Here is a 6,015-nt window from a genome sequence, read left to right as displayed (position 1 = left end):
GATGCATTTGAAGAAGGTTGGGGATCACATCGTCCAGAATATAGTGAAATAACATGCAAGCTAAGAACTATTCAAGTAATCAACTTATTTGTAAAGCTGATAACAGTGGTTCAAATAACCAACTTATTTGTAAAGCTGGGAACGGTGGTTCAAATAATCAACTTATTTATAAAGCTGAGAACGGTGGTTCAAATAATCAACTTATTTATAAAGCTGAGAACGGTGGTTCAAATAATCAACTTATTTGTAAAACTGAGAACGGTGGTTCAAATAATCAACTTATTTGTAAAACTGAGAACGGTGGTTCAAATAATCAACTTATTTGTAAAACTGAGAACGGTGGTTCAAATAACCAACTTATTTGTAAAGCTGAGAACGGTGGTCCAAATAACCAACTTATTTGTAAAGCTGAGAACGGTGGTTCAAATAATCAACTTATTTGTAAAACTGAGAACGGTTGTCCAAATAACCAACTTATTTGTAAAACTGAGAACGGTGGTTCAAATAATCAACTTATTTGTAAAACTGAGAACGGTGGTCCAAATAATCAACTTATTTGTAAAGCTGAGAGTGGTGGTTCAAATAATCAACTTATTTGTAAAGCTGAGAGTGGTGGTTCAAATAATCAACTTATTTGTAAAGCTGAGAGTGGTGATTCAAATAATCAACTTATTTGTAAAGCTGAGAGTGGTGGTTCAAATAATCAACTTATTTGTAAAGCTGAGAGTGGTGATTCAAATAATCAACTTATTTGTAAAGCTGAGAGTGGTGATTCAAATAATCAACTTATTTGTAAAGCTGAGAGTGGTAGTTCAAATAATCAACTTATTTATAAAGCTGGCCGCCATGGAAGAAAGCAAGAAAAAAATCTGTTTAAACATTAAGAGTATTTTTATATTTCGCTAAACAATATTAAATTATCTTATTAATAAACTAACATGCTGGCGGACATTGGGTCCGTCCTAAGATACGTTTAAATATGATGTTTTCTTGCGTGCAGATTAGATTTATTATTACAGACAATTCTCTATGGATTAATATATTGAACCTAATATATAGTAGTGAGATCAAAACAAATATATATATTTTTGGGTCCCATCAGGTAGAAGCGAAACCAAAATATACAAATATCCACCTTCATTTCTTAGTTTCTGAGACACGCCCAATTTGGAAAACTTTTTAATCGGTTTTTATCCGGAAAAAAAGCTGCTAAGGGGTTAAAATTTAAAAATTGGTTCTTGGTGGGGTCATCGGATTTTTATCTGTTTGTCAACTGTTTCATGACTGTGCATGCACGAATAATTCATGTGACAACTTCCTTATGTTAAGAATAGGTTTGAAAACACTTTTTTAAAAATCGTGTCAAGCTGGCCTAATTGTTATCATACTTGACTCGCTGTTTTTAGGTTTTGGTTTCGATCTCAGCTTGAGTATTTTTTTTTTTTTTTACATACAAGAAGTGAACTGTTTAGAAAAACGTCATACTCACATGCACATGTCTGTTTCTTTCTTTTTCTTTATTTCACTTTTTTTAAAGGAATTTAACGTTACGTTTAATACCGGTCAACACCGCCTACATCTTGTAGTATATATATAAAAGTGAGAATGTGTGCATGCCTGTGAGGCCAATCTTAATCTATATACTCAACGAATTTTTCATTTACAGACTTTAAACTTGGTATATAGTGTATTCAGACACGTGGAAAACTTTAATCGGTTTTCATCCAGAAAAAAAGTCTAAGGGGTGAAATTTGAAAAATTGATACTTGGTAGTTATCGGATTTTTATCTGTTTATCGACTGTTTCATAAGGTTTGAAAATACTTTTAAAGATCTTGTCAAGCTGGTCTAATGGTTATTGTACTTGACACACTGTGTTTAGGTTTTAGTTTCAATTTTGGTTAGAGTAGTTTTCTGTTTCTTTTACTTACAAGAAGTGAACTGTTTAGAAAACATAATACTTGAAAAAATAAAAAAAAAAATACTCGCATGCACGTCTTAGTTTCTTGCCGCTTTTTTACTTCCTTTTTTTTTTTTTTTTTTTTTTTTTTAAGGAATTTAACGTTACGTTTAATATCGGGCAACGCCAGGTACATCTTCAAGTTAATAATAAACTAGTAGGCCACCCGGCGTTGTTTGGTCTTAAGATACACTTAAATATAATAGTTAAATTCATTCAGATTATATATATATATATATATATATATATATATATAATTATTTATCGATTATTATATTGAATCTAATATATTGTAGTGAGATCAAATTTTAAAAAATATGACATGGATGCCATCAGCTAAAATCGAAATTAAAATATACAACCATCCACCCTCATTCTTTAGCCTCTGAGCTACGCATATATATATATATATATATATATATATATATATATATATAAATTCACTTGTCATCCCTTTTTTTAAAAGATGGAATTGCCTGGTTACAGAAGACAAGATTCAAGCAAGCAAGGACAGTCGGTCGGACGGCCCACAGTTTTATAATCATATAGATAGATATTACTAAATGAGGAATATTTCCGAGTTAAAATTCAAGGTTCTTTGTTAGATAAACACGACACCAATTCAAATACGATGGCAATTTTGTTATGCTCCGGCTTCTTTCTCATAACATTGACATTTTTCAAGCATGCTTTTCTCAATTTTAGATGCATAATACTAACTTGATTTTTAATGGAACTGATTCCTCATTTATTAATATACAACGAAAAGAACAACAAACTATGGTTTCCCTAGGCAAATTCTCACAAAACTCTTGATTAGTTACAATTAGTTACGATTCCCCCCACCCACTCTCTATCTGCGTCTTAATCTAAAGATAGATTCCATGAACAAAGTTTCTTTCCCAGAACTGCCTGCCCGTAGAACATTGTCCCGCTGGTCTGCTGCCCGGTTGAATACAACAGGGTAGCCTTCAAATCCAATGTAAACAGGTTCTTATTGAGCCGTCCCCATAAATAATTAAATTCTTCCCAATTTACACCAACTATTACTACACTACCACCTTATATTCATTTACCTTTGTCCTTGAGTGGCCTTTGCGTCTTGATAAGTGGTGACTTCTAAGTAAAAAAAAACTACTTTAAATGCCTAAATATATTTTTCTTGTGTTCTTCTATGGCCGCGATCTTTATCAATTACCTAAATTAGTTCTTCAATTTGTTTTAAACATAAGAACTTCCATAAGACTATCATTTAGCCTATAAAATAGATAGTAAAAATAAATGGTGACAATGTTTATATAAAGACAATTGCCTAAATAAGACCTTTTGTATTCTTTAATTAAATATTTGTCACTTAAACAGATTTTTAAAAATTAATGTCTTCAACAATCATTCCGAATGACCTATTTCATTCCAACATAACAAAAGATGGAGACAGTTAAAAGTTTTAAGGATTTTTTTTTTATTTCGTATATCTTGCTTTTTATCATTTATTTTATTTTCTTCTTATTTTAAGTTAAAAAAATGCGAAAAAAAAAATCAATAGACAAGAATTGCATTTATAAGTATAAGAAATCTTAGCCTAAGTGCTTACCAAGATCCAATATAATTAAGGACTCCACTTAAAAAAATTGCTCGAGTGGAAAATTTACTTTTTTCTTTTTGTTACAAAAAGAAAATTGAAATGAAATAAAAATAGCATTGATATAGCTAAAAAAAAAAGAAAACAAAGGATTCAATGTTAAATATTTGTAGGTAAGGAGGAAGAAGACGTTATTCTTTATTAGAAAAAAATAGTGTGTTTTCAAGTGATAACTTACCTTATGCATAGGTCAATCTTTGACATTTTTGACTTTGATAAAGTGTTAGCCTGCTTTTCTGAATAATTATTTTTCCTCTAATAACTTGTATATGTGTGATGCCTGGATTAAAAGAGATATTTTTTGTAATTATTGTAAAATTAAAGTGCTCAATGTACTATACTTCAGCAAGATTAATCTACAAATTAGATATTTCCATTAATTATTATATATAACACAATGTATATCATCATATTAAATGAAATAAGCTTGCAGTGTACGTGTAATATATATATATATATATATATATATATATATATGAGTAATGAAATCAAAGGGTGGTAGTGTTTACCTGATATACGCAATGGTAAACTTCAAACTAATATGAATAACAGTATTTATATATATATATATATATATATAAATCTAATCACAACCGAATAAAAAAAGCTCAATACGCTTATTATATTATTATTCTTTCTCTTATATATAATAATAAAAAATATTACAGAGTCGTTACACTGTAATGTAATATTATGTAATATTTGTCTATATAAAGAAAAATATTATATTTTGCTCTTTTTTATTGAGCACTCTTAATAACCTCGTTTTAATTCATGAGTTTTATCTCCTGAACACATTTAACTGTATATATATATATATATATGCGTGTGTGTATATATATATATATTATACATACCTTTTAAAAAATTTTCTAATTTTGTTTCAATTGGGGATGAGGCATCCTAACAGATACTAGGCATTCACACATTATCTCATACATTTCAACAAAGTGATTATTGTAAGATTTTAATCATCCCTTTAAGTGCAATTGTTTGGATCTCTCTTGCACTCGGTTCATCGGGTATATTTATAAGGTAGTTTTTTAAATTATTTTTCATGGATCCGCTTACATCTATAAATACTGGAATTACAAATCTTCCTAAGATTCCGGTTTCTTTTCATGTCATACATTTGACCTTGGTATTTTGTTATCTTTATCCCTCAACTTTGTTTAACACAGCAGGATTAGGGGGCACTAACTTCTACTAAAGTTGCTTCTTTCTCCCTCTTGTCTGCTATCACCATGTCAGGTTTAATAGCTCTGTTTTCTTGGTACGTAGCTATAGGAATTGCATAGTTATAGTGGATTGTCTATGGCTTATTTCCAAGTGTTTTTTCTGGTATATGTTCGTAGGACTTGCTGTTGCGTTCGATATTCAACTTTTTTTACAGATGAGATATTCATGTACTCCATTGTGTTGCATTGTATAGCAGTCGTCCCCCAGCAGAACCTTACAGCTGGATGTCAGGTGGCTCACACTCTACTTCTTTGTGACAAAACCTACATTTGTTGTCATTGTTGAGCCGACTCAGTTTCTCATAAACACTCCCTTTGTGTTTGTGTATAAAGAAGCTTTGAGTAGTTTTTTTTTTTCAATGTAGTTTAAATTCCTAGAGATACTAACTTCAACATATCACAGACTTAGCACTCGCATAAACCGACTTACTACTAGAAAATTCACAATTACAAAACGAGATTTAAGTATATAACAGAAAAAAAAATCCAAGAAATCTTAAATTGTTCGAAAACGGGGATCACCAGCTGTTTATTATGCAATTGTTTCCGATATTCAAAAACAGGACAGCTGTGAAATTCATCGCTCTCTAGTGGAAAATACCACTTCCTTAATAACAAAATGTAGCCAGAGTACAATTACTATTTAATTGTTATATTAATTAAAAATAATATATATGTATAGATGATTAAATAAATAAGGATAATAATACTATTAAAACCTTACTCTTAAGACTTGTGATTTAACGTATAAACTCTACAACAAATGCCTTAATGAATCTTGCTTTCCGGGCTGTTGGAAAACTGCTTCTGTGGTACCAGTATTCAAGAATTCTGGCGAAAGAACTGACCCATTATTAAATTATCGCCCTATTAGCCTCCTCCCACTTTTTGCCAAAATATTTGAGACCTTAATTAACCATGCTCTAGTCCAGCACCTTACAGATGCTAAACTTCTGACCGACCAACAATATGGATTTAGACAAGCCCGTTCCACGGCAGACATCCTCACTGTAATCTCTGAACGCATATACCATTCACTGGACAAAGCGGGAGAGGGCAGAGCGGTAGCTCTAGATATATCTAAGGCTTTTGACATGGTATGGCATGAGGGTCTCCTCAGGAAGATTAGAACTTACAGTATCACTGGTAGAATACTTAACATAATTAAATCCTTCT

Source organism: Euprymna scolopes, chromosome 7 (assembly GCF_053919585.1).
Source record: "Euprymna scolopes isolate OS-2025 chromosome 7, ASM5391958v1, whole genome shotgun sequence".
Taxonomy (NCBI): Eukaryota; Metazoa; Mollusca; class Cephalopoda; order Sepiida; family Sepiolidae; genus Euprymna; species Euprymna scolopes.
The sequence above is the reverse complement of the archived record's forward strand: the minus strand, read 5'-3'. Positions refer to the sequence as shown.